The sequence below is a fragment of the Equus caballus genome, chromosome 11 (assembly GCF_041296265.1).
Source record: "Equus caballus isolate H_3958 breed thoroughbred chromosome 11, TB-T2T, whole genome shotgun sequence".
Lineage (NCBI taxonomy): Eukaryota > Metazoa > Chordata > Mammalia > Perissodactyla > Equidae > Equus > Equus caballus.
In genome coordinates, this window is record NC_091694.1 from 35,054,497 (window position 1) to 35,081,103 (window position 26,607).

General features: G+C 38.7%; 1 protein-coding gene and 1 pseudogene across 22 annotated transcripts in view; both read right to left on the bottom strand.

Moving 5' to 3' along the window:
• BCAS3 (BCAS3 microtubule associated cell migration factor) overlaps nucleotides 1-26,607 on the bottom strand; it is a 576,498-nt gene that overhangs the window by 195,452 nt on the left and 354,439 nt on the right. The window lies entirely within an intron of this gene.
• On the bottom strand, nucleotides 5,309-5,621 carry LOC138916198 (large ribosomal subunit protein eL42-like; annotated as a pseudogene).

The window sequence follows — 26,607 nt, forward strand, 5'->3', positions numbered from 1 at the left end:
ACTAAAGTTACAAGAGATTTGATGGGTCATATAAAGAATAAGAAATCATCTCCCAGATGTCTGAAGGACAAGAAAATAAATCCTTCCATGAATGTAGAAAAAATATCTAAGTAGAAACAAAATATCCATGATTAAATAAAATTTTAGGTGATTGAAATTGACTAGCATTTTACAATATTAATGCTAATGGTTCATCATAGTCTTGTTTGTATGTTTAACAGCTCCCATTAAAAGAAAAAAAAGACTCATATGCAAGAAGGAGAAGCAAAGGGAAAACTAAAGTCATACATAGTAAGGATGGAGATAGAAGAAATATCAAATCAGCCAGAAATATACAACAGCAGTTTCCAATGCTGGGTCAGGAAATAAGGTAGTTAAAGAAAAGCTGCAATCTAAAGAGAAAACACTTTTAGGAAATGGCAAAATTAAAACAGAAGTAGATATGTAAAATAGATGAATGAAGACAAGGTCTTCCTGCACCAAGGGAGTTGTTTAGGAGAAACAGTGTCCGTTTGTGGCCAGCGATAATACTTTCCATTCAATAGAGTTTGCAGCTTGCTGATTCATATGATTGCAGGCTGGCGCCCTGCTGGCGAGCCTCTCCACTGAAATTAAATCCACTCTCTTCAGTTATAAATTATAATGCTCTATAAACAACACTCCCATTGGGAATGGGGAGAGAGAGAGAAAGAGAGGAAGAGAAGGAGAGGGAAGAGTGGAAAAAAGAGGAAGGGAGGGAGGGAGAGGGAAAAAAAAGAGCCGGAGAGGGAGAGCGTTTCTGCACAGTCCACTCACTGTTTAACGTTCTGCTCTTCTGCAACAAACAAGGGGAGCAAGTCTTGCACAGATAGCACTCCTGCTGTAATTCCTACACTGTTTGATGTAGAGCCCAGAAAGGAAAGTGGGATAGTAATGTGAGTCTAGGAGGAAAAGCACTTAGAAATCAATGAGGATGCAAGAAGATAAAATAGATTTTATACACGGATTTTTCAAATATAATATTGAATATATCTTTGGAGTCCCAAGGGAGAACCAAAATAAAATTCCTGATTCTATTTAGATAAATTAGATTTACACACGGAGCGTCTTTTGATATCCAAATCAATCAGAGATAGTCCCCCAAGATGCACGGGAGAGCAACGGAAACACAGGAAAGCAAAGTTAAAAACAATCATGACAAAATGGCCACAGACAAGGAGTCCAGAGCAAAAAGAAAGTTCAATGATTATGCCCCACAGCACCCAGAAATTAACTACATTTTTTGTTTACGAATACCTATTTCAGAATTGAATGCTGAATTTATAGGAAAGTGATACCTCAATTGTTCAATGGTGAAGAGTTGTTTTGTTACAAAAGGTGGTTTCAAAAGGTAAAAAAAAAAAAAATAGCAAATATTCGATTTCGTCAATTAGCTAAATAACCTGTGAAAAAGTCCACAATAGAGTTGGTTTGTATGCGGCGGTTTCAGGGCATTAACTTATATCCATATTGTGTGTGTTAATCTTTTTTAGGAGTGATTTATGCTCCAAAGTGGGGTAGAAACAATTATTGTCATATGCCAATTAGTGTTCCAAAGAATCACATTCACAGGTTACTCATCAACTACAAAAGGACACAGTTCTATATGAAAAAAACACCTTGGAAATTTCTTACCAAATGATGAACCTGGACATAAAAATGTAAGGGGAGGCAGGAGCTGGTTGGAGGGTGTGGGGGAGAGAGAGGGAGGGAGGGAAGAGGTGCGGAGAGAAGCAAGCTTGTGAAAACTTGGGTTTGAACGTGATTTAGCAAAGGCAGCAAACCTACACAACCCAAGATGCATTTCAGGTGAGGGAGACTTTAAGGAAAACAGAATCTTCCACAAACCACAGGCTTCCATTTCTCTCTCTCAGTTAGGCAGACCGAATATTGCTCTAACTTTCTTCCCAAAGTAACAAGATAAAAGGAAACTCCAGCTTTCTACTGAAGTCACAGAAAGAAGAGGGGAAGGAAAGGTGACTGAGATTCCGGTTTCAGACCTGAAGTAATTTTACCAGGCTAAATTCCAAACCCTGAAAAAAAGACTAAAATTGAAATATTGACCCAAACCTTAAGCAGAGAATTAGGTGTGGGAACAACTCAGATTTTACTCTCTGTTTTTATGTGTCTGGTGCACTGTCTCCGTCTCTCTGCTTTGGTTGTGGTGCATACCAAGTAAATTATTTGCTGATAGGTGAATCTCAGCAAAGGCTTCTCTTCCTTTGAACGCCTCGTGAGCTTGTTGGGAAAAGTCATTTAAGTCACTTAAAACAATCCCATGAAAAGTAAAACTCAATTCTGAAATAAGAGTCTAACTTAGAGCTTAAAAATAAATTAAATAAAGGAAACATTAAAAGATAAATGGAGCAGGATGCTCTGCGGCTGAGGTAATCTGAGTGGAAAGGGAAGGAGGAGGGTTACGTTAATAAATGATTAAAAGGCCTTAACAAGGGCCTATCAGGTTGACCGGGAAAGCATTCTTCTCCTCGGCTCCTCCTCGAGACCACCTTTTTTACATTTGTTCTCAATGCTGATCAATATGGTTTTCATTTGCTGATTTCCATAATGCCATATGTGATCTGCCAGCCTGACATAATGAAGCTAGAAAGAGCTGAAGTCATTTGAACATTCTCGCTCGCATGACTGTCGCCAGTTCACCAAATGCCTGTTATCTGAAAGCCAATATTTTTCTTTTGCTTATTGACAAACGCCAGAGGTGTCTGCCCCTAGACAGATGTAAAAACTCAGCATTGGGTGGCAAATTTAAATTAAGATTCAAGTTGAATATTACACTTTTTTCTGGAGTGTTTTTTGTGTTTTTATTCCCACCACTCTTAACCTGTAATTTAAACTGGATTAAATAGAGAAAAACAAGATTGAAGGGTGAATTATCCACTTCTGAAGACAAACGCTCACTTCTGCTGATAAAGCAAGTCACAAAGAATAAAGCACAAATACTCTGAGATGCCACCAAAGCCTCAGGACATATTTATTGCCTCAATTCAAGTTTTCCTATAAAGAGGTCAAATTTAGTTGGCCCACTACTATTTGTCTCTTTCACCAAAATTCATATCAATTTATGTTTATTAATTTTTTACTCTGTCAAAAATTTCTTTAATCCATGCTGTAGGATGGAGAAACATTTTTATCATATATGAGCTTCTTATACTTTTTTTCATTGTATAGTAAAATGAGTTTGTTGAGGTCATCTAACATGAGTGAACCACTCAAACCTTCCATGATGCCTGAAATGTCTCATTAAAAAGTCTCCGTATTGCTTACTGGTCACTTTTCGACACTCAAAAGACAATTTCAGGGAAAAGTACAGACAAGAACACATTGCTGAAATGATTTCTTTTGTCTTTTGCAAGCCCAAAACAAAAAAACAGTTGCATTCAATCAAAAGACTACTTCCAATTTACATTTTAAAAATAAATTATATTTAGTGCCAGTATTTTCATTCACAATACATTTTATTCCTTTTTATATTAAACATGCTAAATAATGAATATTCCAGTAATTAACGGAAGTCATGTTTTAGTTTCTCAAGAATGTGAAAGCCTATGGTGGCAGTTCTATCTCGGAACTATGAAAACAAAATCACAGAATTCTGCCAAAAATCACCCCGAGTTCTCTCAAAGAGGTGAACGTGTCATGGCTGAGTCAGTGCTCAAAGTTTATAAATAGTTATATCTCCAAATATTGCATTTGCTCCAATTCTCAGTTCACAATCTCGGCTTTATTACGTGAGTTTTCTTTTTCTCCTACCTTCCTTCCTTACCTCCCTTTTTATACATGGTCATTGGGCAAAGGGCATGGCTGGCTCAAAACAAAACAAAACAAAACTGAAGGAAGGCAATGCAACAAATATCTAAAGGAAAGGTCCTTTAAGAGAACAAAGTGGTCCTAGGGGATGAACACCGCGCTTACTTAGCTCCTGCTTCCCTTCTCTGAAACAAGGGACTGTTGTCTGTTTATTCTCCTTTCTCATAATTCCTTTATCAACAGTGAAAGGATATTAAAATGCGGAGACCTTTAAACTGGCTAGTTTCAGAACACGGATTGTTCAAATTTTTGTTGGTGGTGGTTGTTTGTTAATTCCCTTGGAAAACAGTAGCAGATTCGACCCACAGATGGGAAGGTAAAAGTTCAGACATCACCGTGTTACTAAAGAATCTTCTAAGTACTGTTGAGTTCTGATATAAAAGTTGATAAGGAGGTAAACAGTGGAGTTTAGCAAAAAACAAGAAAGCAGTAAACTGATAAAAGGATTCTAAAGGCATACAGTGGTGGAGAGAATGCATTTCAGCGACCTTTCTCTGGGGCTCGGAGATTTTTGGATTATGATAAAAGCAAAGGATAAAGAACATGTAGTCTGTCTAAAAGTGCCAAACTACTTTCTCTTATGAATTCCAAATTAAGTATATAGGAAATGTTACATTATATTGAGGGGTTGGTGGAGTCAGATCTTTTAAGTACATAGAGTCATCTCTTTCCCTCTGATAGTCATAGTAAAAATAATACCACAGCAAGAGAACAGGGAGAAAAGATAATCTTGCCTAGATATGAACCAGGGAGAAAGGCAGGAGTGATATTCTCAAAGTCTAGTGGAACTGGTGGCAGATTATCCTACAGGAGATTTAGCTACTAACGTTATGCTTCACTGGAGCTGTAATTACCACACTGAGAGGCAGGTCAGATTAACACTCCTCTACATCATACCATTATGGTAACAATAGGTTAGTCAGAATAGTTGGAAAGACTCTCAAAAAGGATGGAATCACAATCAGAATAGACTTCTAAAGTGAGGGAATGAGGGCGGCGGGCGGGCAAAGGCCACTCTTACTTGCAGAAACAACAGGTAGACAAAGAGTTCCATGTACAATTGATGGACGGGGAGAAAACTATCAAAGGTTCTTTTGAACTCTAGAAAGCTTAGTAGGATGAGAAAAATTGTGAGTTAGAATAGGATGACAGGAAAAAATTTTAAAGGAAGAAGGAAAAGCATACTCTCCTGCATTGTCCAAAGAACACAAACAGTTCAATAATAAGTGGCTCCCTTACAGAAAAAAAATCTCTGGGAGGCTCTTTGTAGATCCTTTGCCCCTGGTAGGGCAATCATATCTTACACTGCTTTTTAGAGGCAGGTGTACCCACCAGACTAGAGGGCCCTTTTCTCTCCAAAGGGAAAATGACCAAGAATCTGCAGCATTCGGATAATGGTGGGGGTTTTGTTTTTTTAACAACCTCAAGATTTTACACTCTTCATTAATAAAATGAAACACGAAGCTTACAACTGGATCACTTGGCCCTTTCTCTGATCTCCTCCCAGTTCAAAATGCTTACATCTCTTACTAGCCAACATTCTCTGAGATCTCCAACAGGGCTCAATGCATTGAAGCTCAGCACCATTTTTGCAGATTTAGCCTTTTTGGGGAAAATTGACTTAGTCTACCCACCACAGCCACTCTGCTTCCTGTCATAATGCCGCTTTCCATGGGCACAAAGAGGACTCTTGCCCTCCTTGTACTGTGTCACTTTGTGGATTGGTGCTTGCCACACTTCTTACAGAAAGTTTGGAGGGTTTTAGGAACGTTCCCCATGTTTGCGGGAATGTGATCAGCAGGGACAGCTGTGGCCTATCACCACCACCAATGTATCCACAGCACTTCCAAGAGTGCCTGGGATACAGCAGTCATTCAAAACACGGAGGCTGAATGATGGAGATCTTCAGAAGGAATGAGAGAATCTGCAGAAGTCCTTAACGTGTTTTTTTAAAAAGTAAAATAAAGAAGTAGGAGAGACAGGAGGACATAGTAGCAGGAGCAGCATCAGTAGTTGTGGGTCATTATAGCCTTAAGGGACAAGTTGGAAGTGTAGGTAAAATCCAGTTGTCTAGATGTGGCTACACAGAAATCTGTGGCTCAACGGCCTTATCATCAGTAGAGATTTACTCCCGTTCCACTGGGTTCCCAGGGAACTCCGAACTACAAAAGAAGGTTTGAGCAAGGGTGGAAAACCAAGATCTTGAGTAATGGAAGGATTTATAGTCAAGTTTAGCAAGTGAGAAATGAAACGATGAGGTAAGTACGTTATTAGTAACGCTAAGGTCAGGACCAGGTCAGGATGGGTTAAGACAGACGAGCCCTGTCACAAGCCCCAGAAGCAGTCTGGATGGCTAAAGACATTTTAAACACGGCCTCAGTTTCCTTAACTGTAAAATATCAGCGACCAAATCTAATTATTAGAAGTTATACAAAAGAAATCCAAGTGTAATCAGTTAGTGCAAATTAATGAGGAGCGTTGAGAAACATGTCTGTTGAAGGCAGACAAAATAATGTAGCCCTTTCTTTATTTCTTAATCTATCGTAAACTGTGCTGGTGGCAGAATTTCCATTTCTAGAGCAGGTAGGGGCTCTATCACACATCTTGTATGAGCGTCCCCACTTTTCACTCCACGTGGGTGGCGGTTATTATTTTTAATGTATCCCTACTTCAATAAGTCATAAATAAGCTTACCTATTCAAATGACCACAATAAATGATGAGAAATAGCACACTGACCCATAAGCAGCAAAGACCCAGAAGGCAACACTTAAAACATAAACTGCCAACAGCAACCTGATCAGGTTTCATAAATCAGGGCAGCAATGGCCCTAAAGAGTGGGAATGAGAGCTCCAGTAATTGCAGCCTTCTGTCTGGGAGCATACTGTAAAAATAGCCACAGTAAGCACTCCTCCTGACCAGTCAATAGACTCCTATTAACCTCCTGGCCAATTACAGGATGATTGGCTAAGCAAACAAAGAATTATTGGCTGTTTAGTTGGGACTTTATTCAGGCCTCGCTCTTCCCCTGTTTCTCATTCTGGTCCTCCTCTCCGCCCCACCCCCTTTCCTGTTAGGAAAAAACATCTGCAAACACCTGATATTCATCTAAGTCCCTGCAGTTGTACAGTCTTGTTAAATTGTTACCACCTTTTCCACAAGCAGTTTTGGCAATTAACCTCATGGCCAGAGACTTCAAAGAAAACAACTGTTGAGTTTAACCTCTCTGAGCTACCATAGATTCTTTTATGATTTTTCCTGATTCACTTTCATCCAGAGAGGAAAAAATGCAGACTGATAAAATTAATGTTTATTTTAATATTTGGTTAATTTATTAAGAAGACAAATGCCTCAGACATTTGTCATAACGTGGTCCACTCACTTCTCAACGTCTGCACAAAGTGAGGTTTTATTTTAATTTACATTCCCAACACATGTGTGCTTCTCCGCTCTTCCACAAATCCTGCATTTGCTGGAATCCAAGGATTTGATACATTTGACCCTCTCTTGCCCCTGTTCACAAATCTCTCATATGTTTCTCAAAAACTGTTTAAAAGTTCAGAATGAAAAATGCATGTAAAATTAATGCTAAGAACCAAAGTTGCCATTAAAAATCTATTTTCATTTTATATTTTTACCCTCAAAGATACACTTTTTACATTAAAAGCAAGGCTAATCCCCAACTCTCCTGAGAATAAACTACTAGCAATAAAGATCAAAATATATGACTGAACAAGCAATACAATTCTTCTTGAGTAATCTTGCGGCCTAAGTGTTTCAGTGCAATTTATGCTATGTAACCAGCTTTTTACAGCTGTATATAATAATAACAATGGGCCTGATCTTACCAGCTGAAGGCAGGTTTGTGGAGGTGTGTTAACTCCTTCAGGACACAAACTCCATTTAGGATTTTAACAAAAGTGATTAAATACTTAGTAGATCCTAAGAACTACTGATTTCTCCTCTCTCTCTGGCAAGGTCAGGCATTGTAAAATTGCCACTAGTACTCCTGCCACTCTTTGTGAAACCTGAAGAACTCTGCAAACGATGTATTTGTGTAGCTTTTCTAGAAGTTTCATGAGGTTGAAATAATAAATCTACAGCAAAGGCAATAGAGCTTTTGTTTGATATTTACAATCACCAATACCTCCAGGTTATAATTAATTGCCCCCAAAGCTATAAATAACCGTTCTCTGGAGGATGACACTCTACGGCACAGTACCGCACGATGGGATAATTTTGTTAAGGGCCTGGCTTCAACCAAACAGCATTTTTCTGCCAATACTATCTGCAGCTCCACTGCCAGGAGTCAAAGGGAGAGAGCAGGGAACACAGCAACACCATAGCTTTTGGAGTGAGACAGACCCGGGGCAGAAATCCGCTTTTGCTACTTATTAGCTGTGTTCAAAGTGGGCAAGGACAAACAATTATTCCTATCTTGCAGGGACGTTGTGAGGATAAAATGGGGTTGAGTATATACTGTAAAGTCACAAACTTTAATTTGGCCTGTACTGTTTTAAAAATCAGGAAATATCCATAAAAATGTGAATTTCCTGTCTCTCTTGACTAAATGGAAGGTCTGGCAACGCCAAGCCCACATTTCTGCGATGGTAGCATGGAACGGAGTAGCGGCAGCAACCTTAAACACACGTAATTTGCTATAGCCCTCTCCACTTAAACCTGGCCGTCGAAGCATCTGAGCTTCGGAATCCTCCATGAATAGTTTAAAACAGAGTTTGGAACAGTGCCTGGCACAAAATGTTTGGTACATAGTAAGTACTCAATGAAAGGTAGTTATTATAAGAAGAACTACTACAGGAAATAAAATCAGTTGACTCCAAAATTGAGGGAGGTTTCATATATGTCAGCTAAACATTTTATATGGCAAAGAATACATCAAGCTCTGAAAATAATAATAAAACAACTTCTGTGTTTATATATATTTGGAAGTTTTCGAAAACAACATGTATATGTATTTATATATATGTGGTTTTATAAACCTTTCAAATATTTCTACTGATCTAAAATTCCTATAGCAGTTACTTTTTATAGCGCTGCTTCTAGAATTGAGCACACACTATCTTGTGTCGGCATTTGCATCCCCAATCAACTTGTAAGCTCCTTGAGTGAGTATTCGGGAAGCATTGTTGAGAATATAAAAATACCTCTAATTCAGGCAATTAGGGAAATGGCCAGTCTCAAACAAGGAAATAGGTGAGTTGTACTTAGGAATACTTGTTCAGGGGCCGGCCCCGAGGCCGAGCGGTTAAGTTCTCGCGCTCTGCTTCAGTAGCCCAAGGTTTTGCTGGTTCAGATCCTGGGCACCGACATGGCACCGCTCATCAGGCCATGCTGAGGCAGCATCCCACATGCCACAACTAGAAGGACCCACAACTAGAATACACAACTATGTACTGGGGGGATTTGGGGAGAAAAAGCAGGAAAAAAAAATTGGCAACAGTTGTTAGCTCAGGTGCCAATCTTTAAAAAAAAAAAATACTTGTTCAGAGGTAGAAGTGCGTTACATCTACTTTGATATAAGAAACACCTGTAATTAGGAACGTTGTCTGCAACTATGAGTAGGTGTTTGAAATGTTTTCGCTTTCTTCAGTAAGTAAATATTCTCCTCTGAAATATTATTTAAAATACCAATTTGCATAGCAAACCTTACTCACAGATAACTCAAAGCTCAACTTTAATTCTGCATAATCACACATTCTGTATTAGTGGGATGCAAATTAGGGACTTGATTGTGTTATCACCCATAATCCCATCCTTTTACTGTGATTGTGAGAGTTACAAGGAAAGAAACTGAAGAACACGGTGGAAGAGCGAAGCCTAGAATTCGAATCTGCCTCTGTAGCTCAGGATTCTATCATTTTTACTTTAATTATAGTCCATTTTCAAAGCCATGAAAACAACCTACCAATTTGATTAGGTCGTTTTAGACATCTGGGGAGGGAGTGGGTAGAAATATGCCTAAGAGGTCATTTTAAACAATCTGTGTTCAAAAGCAGTTTTCAGACTGACCCAAACTGGTACACACATACATAATTGACCTTGCGTTATGGAACAGTAATGTGACAGCTGTCTGTCTGGGGTTATACAGACAGAGGGATGAGTCCTCTGCAGGAGTCGAGGGGCTGCAGGGAAAAGGACAAAAATACGTCTCTACCAAGAAGATAAAAGGCACCCTCAAATTCCAGGAGCATCTCAGAAGCAGCCAGGGAAGGTCTGGTACTTTCCGCAAACAAGTGGCCTGGGTTGAAATTTGTGAGGGAAGAAAAAAATGAAATATGTCATGTACATGAAGTTCAAATCAAACCTAAAACTTCCTCTGTCCACTCTTGTTAAAAGGACTTTCATATTAAACAGAACTCTCCAGAGAGGAAAGCGATTTCTGGTCATTCTCATTGCAATATTTAGCTTTTTATTTCTTTTTAATTTTTATATTCTTTGTCAACTTAAGTAAAAGGGGGCGGGATATTTGTGCTGAGCATTTAAGAACAATTTTAAAAAGTAACATTAAATGACACGAGGGTCTGGTGCTATGCTGTACAGTTCAATGAACTCCCGCACAGATCAGCAAGATGGTTGGAAATGCCTCTCTCCGTCTGTTTTTCATCTCCAAAGTCTGTGTACTCAGCAGAGTGTGAAGAGAGCCTCTCTTCTCTTCAGAACATTCTCCCAATGGTCCTGCCCCAGCCCCCACTCCCTCTCTGTAGCCCCTGCAGCAGAGAACAGGAACTAGAGCAAATGCTTTTGTGAATTAAGAGATCTTGTGAGCGTAAATTTGGTCAGGCTGCTCCTTTCTGCAGGCCAGACCCCGCTGCTGCCCCAGGATGTGAACTGTCAGTTTGCATAGCTGGTGATGAGTTGCAGAACCATCAGCAAAGGTGAAGACGGCAGAAACAAGAAAGATTCAAGACTGGTGGAAATCATTTCACAAGGAAAATTTCAGCCATCAGTGGGAGGAAGCTTTGAAAAATGCTGCCATTTCCGAGTCAGAATGAAGGAAAAATTAAATTACTGCCGGTGAGGCGAGCCAAAGTTGCATCTCCCTCCAGGGAGAGTTTTGATAATGGTAAACATTTGACAGCTGGCCTGGAGTTGTTATCTTGTTCTAACAGTTGTTATGGTCTAAATGAATATTTCTGATAAGGACACAGAAAGAAAATTTTAAACACTTTTATATTTTTGTGTTTTAAACCTTACTTACAGTGGTGAGCCAAACAGGTTGAGAACAATTTGTCACTGAGGGCCTACTCAAAATGCTCTGATGATCCTGGTCTGGAAATCTTATCAGTATCATTATTTCAGTTAATCCATATGAAGTAATTCTTTGATGTAAATCAACTTACTAAGAAATTATCCTTAACCTGTAGCTTTCTCAGCAACTCAAAAATAATTCCAATACTTGACTTGGAGAAGTCAAGAAAATAAAGGGTTAATGAAAGCAAACTTAAACGCTCAAGCACTCAAAGCTCAAGAAAATGCAGAGAAACATCGCGTTGCTAAATAACTGGTTTTTTAGCTATTGAGGCTCAACCATTATAAAATTTTAATCTTTCACAGATTTTATTATTTTATGAAAAATATTGGGCCAAACATTTCAGAAAGGTAACAGAAATAAAGTAGCCAATATTTTAAATTTAAAAAGGACTCCTTACTGGATGCTGGAGGGGTTTTGCATCACCAGAAGAAGTAGAGTGCCTGGAGGGATATTTCATTATAAAGCACTTGCTCAACTCCTGAGTATAGCATAAGAAAACAAGTCTGAGTTATTGTCTGAAATGGTCCAGGTCTGCACAGGCACCGGATCTATCATGGTATCTAGACATATGCATAGAAGACTCAGAAGAGATGGGAGGGAGTCCAGTTGCCTTATATGGATTTGCTGATACTTGTATCTTCAGAGAAAGAACTCAAGTGCTGAGAAGACTATAATCCTCTCAATCTACTTAAAAAAAGAATATCTGCACTCCCAAATTTACTCTGCTTCTGACATGCTACTAGATGGGAGTTTACTAGTGGCCAAAAAAATAGGGACACTGGCAAAAAGCAAAGAGAAGAAAAGAATCAGGAAACAGTCCTCTGCTGGAATGAATAAAACCATGGAATTTATTTCCAGAAAAATTTTACAAAATTTGAGCTTTATTTGCCTAAAATATAATTGGCGTGAAGTTATGAGAATTTAGTATTTAGCATTCAGAGACAAATTCATTGAGCATCTACTCTGTGCTACGAATTGAGGATTCAGTCTCTATTCTCAAGCAGCAGCATGGCACGTAGGCCAAAGGAATCAGCCCACCTAATTTGTAAGTGTCCTAACTCTCTGTCACTTGTGTACTTAGAATGCACTTACGAGCATTATGCCCTAACCAAAGGAAACCTTTACCCAGTCTGTCTCTATTTTTCTTTAAAAAACAAAATCAGAAAATCTATCATTATTCCTGTATTTGTGGGAAGTAAGAGTTTCATTATTTTTTTCCCCAGGGACCCTGCCCTGCCTTAATATGAAAGTATCTAAATCGATATTAAAGTATGGTATTTTGAGAATGTTTCAAAGTAAGGTCAAACTGGTGTTAAAAACCCTACTAGTGAAGGCTAAAATAACAGTCTGGCTGAACAGTCTTAAGTGCAGCTGACTCCAATTACTAAGTACATCCTAGCGATTTTTTTACTAACAAGAACAATGCAAGCAATCTTTGAGTTCAAAAATAATGTCAAAGAGAAGTTACTCATAAGAGAAATTAGATAAATTATCCCAATACTGCAGCCATATAGGCAGCTGACAGTTAACTTCACTCTCAGCAATGGAAAAGTTGAGTTCTTCCTTTAACAAATAATTAGAAAAAGAGATGAAGGAGATTCTAAGAGGAACCAACGCTAGAAAAAAAATGTTCTTTTGACTAAAACACGCAAGAGAACTTTGGATAAGAAAATATACACATAATCTAACCACTACGAAATCATGAAAACAGTGTTTTAAAATAAATTTTTAAAACATTTTATTATGGAGAATTTTGAAAATACACCAAAATAGACAGAAAAATATAATGAAACGCCAGCATCCATCACACAACCGAACAACCAACAAACCATGGCCAATCCTGCGCCATCCACATCCACTTCCCTCCTCCTGTACTATTTTGAAGCAAATCCCAGATGTCATCAAATCAGACCCAGTAATCAGAAAACAGAGATCCTCCAAGGACGTTATTCTACACAGACTGCCTCTTTCTGTCTTCACCTCCACCCCAAAATCAATTTTTTCTAATGATAACCAACCCCACCCCCTCATTAGGATGTTGTTACCAGGACTATTACTAACCAGGGCACTATACCACTCTCGTTAAATAGAGAGCATTTCTTGGATACACAGGACTCTTGTTTTACATGAGGGCTGAAGACTTCCACATACCCTTCCATTCTTAAAATTCTATGCACCTCAGAGCAAACATCCACACTGGACCAGCGTTCCTCCACTACCAAATGGGCTCATATCATCTGGCACCAAGGTGAGTGGTTAAGGAAGCATAGTGGTTAAGACATCAGCTTCAATCATAGAGATGTGGTTTTAAATTGGTCTCTGCCAATTACTAATTTTGTGTCCCTGGGCGAGTTCCTTAACCTCTCTGGGTCTCTGTCTCCTCATCTCTAAAACTGGAATAATAGTAACTACCTCACAGGATTGTCGAGAAGAGTAAATGAAATCACATGTACAGAGTGCTTAGCCAAGAACCTCAATAATAAATGGTACCTCATGTTTAAAAATTAAGCAAGAGAATCTTATGCATCATAAGTATCAGTAATGAGAAGGAGTATGTATAGGGTGAAAAGAAGGAAGTGAAGGAGGAGGACTTTGGGGTGAAAATGCTCCATTTTTATAAATTGTACCCTCAACTAACTTCTTTTAAGAACTTGAGTATCTCAGTATAATTGTTTTGTGGGAACTTTCAATAAGAGCATAATCTAAAACACAGGTGCTTCAACTTGTTCTTAATTGTCAATCCTTAAAAAATCAAATGTCAGGGTTGGCCCCATGGCCTAGTGGTTAAGTTTGGCTCACTCTGCTGCGGTGGCCCAGAGTTCTCAGGTTTGGATCCCAAGCACAGACCTACACCACTCAACAAGCCATGTTGTGGTGGTGACCCATATACAAAATAGAGAAGCTGGGCACAGATGTTAGCTCAGGGCAATCTTCCTCAGCAAAAAAAGAAAAAGAAAAAAAATCAAATGTCCCATACACAAATTTAAGGGCCTTTGTTGAAGAAGGTAATGTTTATACACCAGTGTAAGGACTCAGGGCAGAGGGGGATGAGGACTCACCACCTTTTCTAAGTGGACCAGCCCAGTTCACTTGTACAGGTGGACTGCAGTAAAGCAAGGAGAAGTGATAGCACTCACAATGAACAGTAGCAGCAGTGCCAGTGGGTCTCTCACTTGACTTCATGCCACCACCATTTCAGTATTAGACTTTCGAAAAAAATCATTCCAATGAACAACAGGGAATGCGGAGGCACACTTTTTGCTTACTAACCGTGTGTCAGGACATTTTCAGATTAGGATAAAATATATCTTAAATCATGTACTACCAAACCACTACATTACAATCAGTCATGTCCCAGTGTCATACAGTCACTTCATAAGGAAAAGAACTGACATCAAAGTTTTATGGAGGAACTATCTACCTATTTATTAATTTAAAAATCACAAACTAGAAGCTTTTTACAGACTTTTTCATGAAAGTATTCTTTTTTCTTTCTTTTGCATTCTAAAGTTATATAAAGATTATGCTAAGATGGCCAAATGCCAGAGAACTATTTCTCCAGAGGAAAAAAAAAAAAAAAGGAAAGATTAGCAACTTTTATGTGGCTTTAAAATCAAGCCTCTGTTGGTGTGATTACCCGGTAAATGTTTGATTGTCATAACCACATAACAGGGTTCCTTTTCTTTAGTCTTTCCCACATCTATTCAATCCTGCTGCTGGAATAATCTTCCTAAACTCATCACTTACCCACCTCAAAAAGCCTTCGTTCCTTGTCCCGTTCCAACTCTCCCACCAGCACTTTCCTTTCACAGGCTGGTCCTAACCTCCCTAGATGGTTACAGTTGGATCTTCCACAACTTCCCTTCGCATATCTTTTCCTATATATACAAATCAGATTGGTTTGTCCTCAAATTAGTCCAGTATGTGTATGCCTTGAGGCCTTTGTTTCTTGCCAATAGGGGTCCCTTTCCTCAATCTTCACCTATCAAAATTCTACCTATTCTTCAAATTCTAGCTCAAATGGCATTTTCCCCCACACAGCCTTCTCAGATCACCCCAGTGAGAACTGATCCTGCTCTCCACTGTACTCTAAGAGGACTTGATCTGCCTTGTACTATGGTCACTAGAGTTTTATTTTTATCACCTGAATTCCAAGTTTCTGGGGATAAGGGAGCATGCCTTTTTCATTTTTTGTACCCCTTAGAGCATGGGGCACTGTGACTTTTAATCACACTGAACTGTGCTGCATATTTGAGATCTAGGAAACCGTCGATAACAGCATTTACATCTTTTCTGATAAGCAGTCCACACAAGGAATCCTCTGAAGGAAATTTCTTAATTGGCTCACTAACTCCTGAACATTATGGTTTCTGCTATAGACAAAGGCCGCACTGAACCCATCTGAAAAATGCACAGTAAACAAATGGAGCAGCCAATTCTCTCTTGACAGAGCGAGTAAGAAACTGAAGAAGGAAGACACATGTGTAAGAGGAAACACTAAACCACAAATATGGAAACAGTATTTGTGAACTTCTTTCGGCCAGATCACAGACATCTTTAACCTCATCACACTTCCTTAAAAGGAGCAAGTCAGGAAATGGGGAAGGAAAAAAATATCTTTAAACTTTTTTTTTTTAAAGTCTTCCAAATTTCAAGATTAGATCATCTTAACTCTAAGGAGAATAAAGTATAATCTTTAAGAATGCATTTACTGCTTCTCAGCCTTTTGGCTAATATCAAGTGAAGAAAGCATCTCTATTTCAAAACTTCAATCACCAGCAATTAATACAAAGTAAGGGGCCAGCCGGGTGGCACAGCAGTTAAGGGCGTATGTTCACTTTGGTGGCCCCAGGTTCGCTGGTTCAGATCCCGGGTGTGGACATGGCACAGCTTGGCAAAAGCCATGCTGTGGTAGGCATCCCACATATAAAGTAGAGGAAGATGGGCATGGATGTTAGCACAGGGCCAGTCTTCTTAGTGAAAAGAGGAGCATTGGCAGCAGTTAGCTCAGGGCTAATCTTCCTCAAAAAAAACCCCAAAAAACCAAAAAAACAAGGTAAGTGCTGAGGCAAACTAAATATTTAAAATATTAACAATAACTCTTGAACATCCAAGAATAACAAAACTCATCTCCATCTCCATTATAATTGAGTTGGTTTTTTCCTAGATCAAATAGATTTAATGAAGACATACAACAAAAGGCATAAGATGAATTTAAATATAACTTACCAAAGATTACAGCTAATTTAAGATGGTGTTTGAAATAAAGTACTTTCCTTTTTAAGAATATACTGCTGGTGAAAATATACCAATTTAATATTATTTTTATTCTCATCATAATTATTTGGGTATGAAAAGAATATTCCAAAATGTTGCATCTTCTGAAAATACTCAACAATATTCCCAAAGAAGAAAAATTTTGTTAGTTTCCTGCTGAATTCCTAAAAGTAGCTGTCATTTGGACCAAGAGCAAAAAACAAGTGTTCTAGTAAAAAATTCTAGAATTTCAACAAAGCAAAAGTCTCTTACTCCAACAATACTTCTTAAACACCTAAAACAATCAAATATAACACATTATCCATTTTATTCCCCAATGTCTCAATATTGCCCCTAAATGAATAATGTATTTTATCACTATAACAATCAAGTCAGCAAAAAATGCAAAATCACTTACTAGAAGATGTTTGTAAATGTTGAAGTAACACTGTAATGTGAGTTTACCCCCTACAGAGTAACTTTGTCCTTCTACAAGTCACATAGCTGAGGTATAACAGTAACTTTTGAGGTGTACTGTGAAAGCAGATACTCCTACACTCTCCATATGTATTCAACACTGGTAATTCAATCTGAATCTTGGGTCTCTGAATCCTAAGATATTTGCTGAGGTTAAGCTTAGGTTTGTGGTTTTAACAAAGCTGAGACTTCTAAAGCTGTGCTGTCCAATATGACAGCCACTAGACACATATGGCTATTTAAACTTCAATTAATTAAAATTAAATTAAAAATTAAATTCCTCAGTTACATTAGTCACATTTCCAGTGCTCAATAGCTACGTGTGGCTATCACATTGGACAGCACAGATCTAGCACATTTCCACCATGGCAGAAAGTTCTCTTCTACAGGACCATTCTAAAGATTACCAGTCTTATAGGTCGTTATTTGCTCTAGTGTCATTGCTTCAAGGCAAAGTGAAGATAGAACTGATAATGCAACCTATTAATTTTCTTTTGCTTTTTTTTTAGGCTGAAAATTAGATCTTTATGATATTTCAAAATAAATTCCCCACCACCTCAAGATGTAAAGACATGGAAGAAAAGAAAGTGGCCCCTTGGTAGAGGCAAAGAAAATAAACCAATCAAAACAACTACAACTACATCAAAACAAAAACCCACCATCATCCACAGAGCCAGTGGCCTGTTCAACATGGTCAAGTGGTATGAACACAGGTTTTGAAAGCAGACAAGAGCTGAGTCCTGTATCCCTTCCTACTCGCTCACTAATTATGTGACTTGTAAGCAAGTTACTGAATCTTTTTGTGCCTGCATTTACCAAAAAAGAAAGAAGTAAATATCAGGTCAGCTTCCTAGGCTTGGAGTCAGCATTAAACAAGATAATGTATATTTGGCATCAATTAGTACAGCATGCGACACAATGCAGTTGCACTGGCAACTATTCTGGAAGACAAAAAACCCCACGATAATAATGCCACTAATAATAGCTATTAGTAAACCAAGTCTTTTAATTAAAAAAACAGCTTTATTGAGCTATAATTAACTATCATAAAAATCATCCATTTGAAGTGTACGATTCAATATGAACTAAGTCTTCTAAAATGCAATTCAACATTTACTCATTATCCACTGCAGCCTAGTGAGTATGCAAGGTTCTAGGGCAGTGCTTCTCAAATGGGGACAATGTTTCCCATCAGGGGACATTTGGCAATGTTTGGAGACATTTTTTATTGTCATGATGGTGGGAAGCCTACTAGTATTTAATGGTTAGAGGCCTGGGAAGCTGCTAAACATCCCACAATGCACAGGACAGCACCCACAACAAAGAGTCATTCAGACCAAAATGCCAAGAATGCTCAGGTTGAAAAACTTGGTTCTAGAGATACAAAGACGAACAAGAGATGACATCTGTCTTCTAAAAGCTTACTGTCTGGTGAAGGAGTGCAAGGTGAAAACAGAGCACAGGATGCTAGGATTTCAGAGAAAATCTTATGCCAAAATATTGGAAGACAAACAGGAATTTGCCAGGGGTACCCAAGATGGAAAGGAATGATTTCATGTAGAGGGAATAATATGGGAAAATATGTAGATATGTAGAAAGCATGTCAGAGTCTAAGAAGTTCTAGTAATTTAGAATAGTTCAGAATAGTTAGAGCTCAGGCTGCTTATCAGAGAGAAGGAGAGTATAGAAGATGAAGTGGGAGAGGTAGGTACACAGGAGCCAGATCGCAAAGTTTGTATGCCATGCAGGAAAGAGTTAGGACTTGATCTTATAATCAGTGGTCGGCAAACATTTCCTGTAATGAGCCAGATAGGAAGTATCTTTAGGCTCTATGGTCTCCGTTACAACTACTCAACTCTGCGATCATAGCAAGAAAGCAGCCAGAGACAATACATAAGTGAATGAACATGGCTGTGTTCCATTAAAACTTTTATTTATGGGCACTAAAATTTTAATTTCATATAATTTTCAGGTTTAATAAAGTATTCTTCTTCTTCTGATTTTTTCCTACCATTTAAAACTGTGAAAACCATTCTTAACCCGTGAACTGTTCATAAACACGTGGTGACAGTAGGTTGCCAAGCCCTGCCGTAGTGAACAAACAGGACTTCAAGGTGACAAGTTAGCTGATTAGATAAAAAATGAAGCAGGGCATTTCTCTTCAGATCTCTGGAAGGCCTGACCATCTTCTAGCTATTCCTGCTAAAGAACAAATGGACTTGGCCCTAAATTTTGTCAAGAGCTTGCCTGTAATACTTAAAATGAGATGATATGTTAACTAAAGGAATAAAAAACTCATTTCAGGCTACTGTGGTGAAATGACATTTACCTAATGCAGATATAAATTTCTTCATAATTAGTGGACACTTGACACTAACGTAATCTGATTACTGCAGCAAAATCATCCTTAAACTAGCTCCCCAGTGCTAAGATAGTAAGTCCTTGAATTAAGTGAGTTAGGACTAAGTGACACAAAGTAACAGCTATTAAGAAACAATTCCGTATTTATAATCATCTGCTATAATGAAGATAATACCAACGGTCGCATAGCGTCAGTATGAGAAGCATGAAACAGGGTGCTGGACACATAGGTTAGGCATCCTCACTAGCTCAGATAGTCCTGCTACTATCCCAAGTCAGATTCTGGAAACTTCAAGCTACTAGAAACCGCCTACCTTTAATTTGGAACTATTTTAAAGACAGGAGTGCGATAACATGAATTCAAATTGTGAAAACAAAATATCACTTTTACTAAATTTTAAAAGTGTTTTACTAAAAAAACTGTGTTAGAGAAAAGTACAGAGTACTAATCCAGAGAAACATTTCTTTAAAAAATTTGTTGCTTCACGATTCCAATTTTTTATTACTCATAAGAGCCACAATGGTACATAGTACTATAATGCCATTTGAAATCTGAACAACTGTCTTACATCTTTGATGTGGTGACTCATTAGGAATAATTATGGTCTTTCTTAGGGACAATAAACATGCCAAAAAGATTGTTTTGAGGATTAACTGATCTTTTTGTAATTTAATTACATTGTTGTTAGCACCATGGAGTTGATTCCAACTCCTAGTGACCCTGTGTACAGCAGAGCTGAACCGTGCCCAGTCTTTTTGCACCTTCCTCTCACCTTCCAGCGCTCTATCAGACAATGATCCACTGCCATTCATAGGTTTTTTGTGGCCAATTTTCTCTAAGTGAGTGGCCAGGTCCTTCTTCCTACTCTTTCTAGTCTGGAAGCTCCACTGAAACCTGTCCACCATGGGTGACCTTGCTGGTATTTGAAATACTGGTGGCATAGCTTTCAGCATCACAGCAACATGCAGCCGCCACAGTATGACAACTGACAGACAGGTGGTGTGGTTCCCTGACTGGGAAATGAACCAGGGACAAGGTGGTGAGAACACCAAATTTTAACCACTAGATCACCACTAACCACCAGTGCTTGGTATATAGTATTTGCTTAATCAACATTAGGTATCATTAATTTGAAATGTCATTATAATCACTACTTCAGTTTCTTTCTAAATGTCTCAGCATGACAGAGTTCTCCCAACTTTATAATACTTTTCTAAAGTCCAAGAATTGAAAGAATCTGGAAATTGCATGGTCCAACTCTCATGTTATATAAACGATTCACTGACCAAAGTCACAGAGGGAGATGGTACAGCTTTGTATAAAAGAGTGAGGGCTCTGGAGTCGGACATGCCTGTCTTGAGTCCTGGCTCAACCAGCCTGTCAGCTGAGTTAATTCTGCCAAAACCTCAATTTCCTAATTTATGGAATAGGGATTAAATGAGATAATGCTAATAAAGCACTGAGTGCAGTGCCTAACACATATTTTAAAAAATCAATAAATGCTCACTATTATTATTCATCTTAATCTTCCTATTATAAGATTATATTTCCTCTGTTCATCGTTTTTTTGGTCTTTATTTTACCTTCAATTTTTTTTTTGGTATTGTGGTAAGGACACATCATGAGATCTACCTTTTTAATGGATATTTTTGCTTTTTTTCTCCCCAAACCCCCCCCAGTACATAGCTGTATATTTTAGTTGTGGGTCCTTCTAGTTGTGGCACGTGGGATGTCACCTCAACATGGCCTGACGAGCAGTGCCATGTGTGCGCCCAGGATCTGAATCTGCGAAACCCTGGGCCGCCGAAGTGGAGCATGTGAACTTAACCACTCGGCCATGGGGCCGGCCCCACTCTGTTCATCTTTTGAAGAAATGTGTATAAATTGCTCCTGTGTTTATTCTGAACTTCACTCCTATCTAACGATACTGGCCAGCCATACCAGACTGAGGAAGACTATAATACTTATTTTCCAAATCAGGCAAACTCTCCCTCCTCCTTTCTGTGTGTGCTTCTTTTGTTAGACTATGCCTCAATTTCAAATTACTTTATAGTCTTCCAATGCTCCAATCTTTCCAACTCTGTTCTATGGATCCTGGGAATACATATGTGAAAATCGTGCTAAATATGTCTTTAACAAATACTTTGTGAAAGATTATACAATAGGGAACAAAAGATGGTGTTTTTGGAGATTTCATGCAGTTGTGGGCCAATGAACTTCACAGAAAGCACCCTTCCAATTCATTTGCTTCAAAAGGCTAAGGAAATAACCTATTTCCTTTTCCCTCTTTTCTATCTGCTTTCTCTGATGTGTTCCCAGATACTCAAAGAAAGATTCAGATATCCATGAAATCTTAATATGCTGCTTGAAGCCAGAAAAAATAAAGAACAGTATGCCACTATTTAAGACCAGGAAGAATCCATCAGTACTTGAGGGGGAATTTGGTTCAGTCTTAGAAATTACTAAGAGTCTTTCTTTCCCAGTTAACAGGAAAGTAATGTCAAACGGCTCAAATTTGCATGGAATTCTACTACTCTGAAGAAGCCTTAAGTAATCCTACAAACTTGGCAATTAGTCCAGCAGCCTACATCTTCATCTGTTTCCAGAGGAGCGGCAGCAATTTCTGGCTTTTCCTACAGCCCTTGTACTTGACATCATTTAGCCTAGACTTAGACCTTGACCTTGCCTCTATAGTTGGGGAAGAGTTCAGAGGGACCACATCTCAACAGAAACAACGTTAAGTGTGAAAGTCTTTACCCAAGTTCTCTCTCAATGAGTGCTCTTTCATCTCTAATGTTGATCTTTCATCTCATATGTTCATCAGAAGGGGATGACTTCAAATTCTCCCTTCTATCTGAGAACATTAAGTTCATAATTTGTTATTGTTGTTGTTTGTTTCGCTTTAAGACAGAAGTAAAAATGCCAGAAAGGCCATAAGGATAACTTTAAAGGCTCCTCTCACACTAATGACTCTATCTTTTTACCAGCTTTGTTCATCTGATTAGATTAGATTTAAATTTTCCTTTAATCTTGCGTATTTGACAAGGTTCTCTAAGTACACTGAGACTTTCTCCAAAAAAGCAATCCACGTGATTGGATCAGAAACCACTATTGGCCTCTGGAAATCAAATGTTTCAGCAGATCAGATCAGTGTGTGTGTGTGTGGGGGGGGGGGGGTCGTTTCCTGAACTTTGCTTGGGTTCTTTGATATTTTTCTGCTAATCCATGTAGATCTGCTAAGGAGTCTCTTATTGACCGGGATGGGGGTGGGCTCTATCTTCTACTTCTTTTCTTTCCTTCTCTCCCCCTTGCCTCCTCAGCACTGAATGAAGGATGAAGCAGCACTCTACCAGGTACATGAGTAGTGGTTTGCTCTTGTTCACCAGAATACTTCATAGCTTCCATGGGACTTTATCTTTCTCCTTCCCTAAGTGTTCTGGATACGATATTTTGACCATTCAGTGTAGTTCAGAGACTCATCATGTAAGCCTGTCATAAACAATCTATATCTTTAGCATTAATTTCAATGTTAGGGAATCTTCTGAAAGAAAAGAGAATTTTGGTGGGACCAGGGTAGTGGATTACAGCTCACATGGCCACAGATGGTGGGACACTGATTTGGTAGATACCTAAAGACCCAGATCAAACACTGACACTTATTCCCAAGGTTCCCACCTAGACTTGAGTAATTTTGGAATGGGGTTTTTGGTTATGGATGTAACACTAGATTTGAAACTTTTGACCTAGTTGTGATTAAAATTACTAAGTGAATGGGAATTTACTTTTTTCTACTGGCATTCTGTCTTGTAAAAAGAAGAAGGGAAGGTGATTATAGGCACCTAAGATCAAATTTAGTAAAAATCACTGGAAAAAACCCCAGAAGTGTGATTTAATGATCTGAGAAATTAGGCAAAAGTGTCAAGTCTGAAGAATTTAAAAACGGTTATAGGTCAAAGCATTAAAAACTTATTTGGGGATAGAGTGGCTACAAGGGGAACCTGGTGAGGAATCTGCCAGGGGTTAATTGCAACCCTGCATGAAAAGCAGTTAACAAGTGAGAATTAGAACACCCAGGAGGAAAAGAAAAATGTTTCCAGTGCCATGAGAAATAAACAACAAAGGAGAAATATTTCCTTTGGCTACCACTACCTCCTTTTCAAAAGCTCAGAGGAGCTATGGGGAATGCCAAGGACTGGTTTTCTCTCAACTCCCTCTGAAACATTTGTCTTCATTACCACTCTTTTTAATCAGGGCTCCTTCATGAGTGTTTCTGCTCAGCCCCTAAGGGGCAGCTCTGGTCTGCGATAAATCAGAATCCACACCGCAAGTCACTAATCAGCACTCCCAGGGAAAGAAAAACAGAGAAGTGCAGACCACTACGTTGAAAGGGCCTGGGGGCTCACGGGCCTCAAGGAAGAAAGGGCTTTATGTAGAAATAATAAATTAGTGAAGGTGATATAGGATTCCCATGTTTAGGATTTATTTTAAAATCCCAAACACAAATTGTTCACACGATTATAAAAGTTTGGAATATAATTTCATTTTAACAACGTTAAGCTAGATTATGACTTTGCTTAATGGGTTGTAATTTGTACCCTCAGCTTAATAATTTTGATACCTAATTCAAAACTTAGTAAGACCAAGGCAGAGGGACAGGAGATAAATTAAAATAATTAAAACAATCAAAGTCAGAAACTCTTCTTCTCACCTCTTGTTTCACTGATGTCATTAAGAAATAAGACAAAACATTCCAGGTGAGGGGCCGGCCCAGCGGCGCAGCACTTAGGTGCGCACGTTCCGCTTCTCCGTGGCCCGGGGTTTGCCAGTTCGGATCCCAGGTGCGGTCATGGCACCGCTTGGCAAACCATGCTGTGATAGGCATCCCACATATAAAGTAGAGGAAGAAGGGCATGGATGTTAGCTCAGGGCCAGGCTTCCTCAGCAAAAAAAAGGAGGACTGGCAGTAGTTAGCTCAGGGCTAATCTTTCTCAAAAAAGAAAAAAAAAAGAAACAAATTCCAGGTGAGAACTCTCTAATGTCTATGATTTGATTTACTTTGCTTAAATGGAATTAGAATCATAAAATTTAAACATACTGTATTTTTTCACTGGAAAGGATTTTAGAAATAATCTAAGAAAAAGATTAAATGGACTTGCTAAAAGTCAGCATAGCTGGTTAGCAGCAGAGTTTACTCTAGAATCGACGAATGCAAACATCTGACACAACTAAAGATCTCATGCATGAGTCAAATACTGAAATAACCCACTCACAGAGAGAGAGCAAAGTGAAGGGAAGAATAGAATATGAATCAGGAAATGATGTGGGCTCCAGTCCTATGTCGACCAACTACTGGTTTACCCTGGCTAAAAGAGTCTCAATTTCTTCATGTATAAAACGGGGTTTACATCTTTCCTGAAGATATTATAGGTTGCTCTAATTCCCCATAAATTCAAGGTATTATTATAAATAATTTTTCTGAGAGTATTAATGGGCTGAAGAGCTAACAAGATTCATGAAAAACAGAGAAAATTCACTTTGCATGGGAAGATAGAGCCAGATTATAGCAAATACTTCCAGGACTGTTGGATACAAGCTTAGATATGAAATCACTCCTGAGGTACAAAATCAGACCACAGCCTGGCATGCAAATTAGCAAGCAAACAGTTGAGTCCATGGCTTCCAAAATTGATGCTAACTTTTCCAATGACAAACCTAAAACCTACTTTACATTTATCTGCCAATGACAGAGTGTGTATGGCCAGAAAGTATGTCATGCTTGACAGCCAAATATATGATGCTCTATGGCAGTAAAAGCAACACACCTGCCTCGGAGCCAAGGCCTACTGCTGTTCTGACTTTGTTGGCATTCTTTTGCTTGTTGTCTGGGAAAGCCGATGGCATGATAATGTTATCTCACCATGGCTTGACAGATATGGACCTTGTCCTTACACAGGGCAGCCTCCCTCTGAGGCACAATCACATCTATCCAAAAATGTTCGTTTCCCTCCACTCCGACATTATTAAAATATAACTACAAAATATAACTAAGGAACTGGCATCCATCAAAGTGATGAGCACTTCCTGTGTCTAACTGCATAAAACAGCCTCCTGCTTTTCCCATTTCAACCAGAACCCTTGTCTGTCACCGACTTTATGAAGAAAAACTATCATAAGACCTTAGGAGAAACAATTTCTTGATACTGACTTCAGGAGCTAGGGTCTGAACTGCTTGGAGCCCGACCGAACTAAAAAAGAGGCCAACTTGACTAGAGTGTAGGTGCTTATACAAGAAGCATAGCTAGAATTTTGAATCTTCGTTCAAAATGTTTAGTATGAGCATTAGTATGTAGTATTTAGTAGACTTCCTGCTGTAAAATGGGACACAATCAAAGGTTCTTGAAAACAGGAGTGACATGATCAAAGCATTATTTGAGGAAGAAGATTCTATCAGTATTAGGAAGGATAAACTGGGGGAGGTGGCCAGGTCAGAGAGACTGATGTTTGTCGGACCAATCTGGACACTGCTGCAATGCTCCAGGCAAGAGGCAATTAAGACTCAGTTCTACGCTTATTCTGATGAAGGGCGCTCCTTGGGCTGCACTGATCATTCTTTTGTAGATGAGAATTAATGATGACAAGGAAACTGTATAGATCAGTTTCTGATAATAACTGTGAAGATATTTTATTTGTTGGTTTTTAAGGAGCTCTGGAAATTAGAATTGAGAGAAATACTCATGCAATTATTATTAAGTAGTAATAGGCATTTGAAAAAGCTTTAGATAAAAAAGTATTTACAGTAAATTTAGAATTAGTCATATAAACCTAGTAAAGTTGAATATGGGTCCTCAGCCTATTTACCAAATATGTGATTAGAACAACTGGCCAGATGCTATTAGCACAACGTCCATATGCTCTATCTGGGCCCTGCCAGCTGTCTGAGCCACAGAAGCAGAGTGTGGATGACAACACCGTGGAATACAACGTTACCTTTACAAACAACAACAAACCAAGAACTACTCTTGGTCTAGAGAAAAGTGTTGGCAGCATTTTTTAAATACAGATACGGATTTTATTTTTCTTTTAAATACTGCAATTAAGCCAAATATAATTTAATGATCTGCTGTGAGAAATGAATAAGTCTGCCTTATACACAAAAATGGCTTCTGTAGATCTTGAAGAGTGGCTTGACAGAAGAAATAAATCAAATTGTAGTTTCTAAATATGGATACAGAAGAACACAGAGAAGTTCATGGAGGAATGAAAGGTGTCAAACCAGGCTCTAAAACTGAGGACCTTCACCTCCCTTAACATGACACTCAAGGTCTCCTCCAACGTCACACATGAGAGCTCCTCTTCTGTTTCAGAGTGCTCTAAGGAGGCTCAAAGTCCTGGAAGT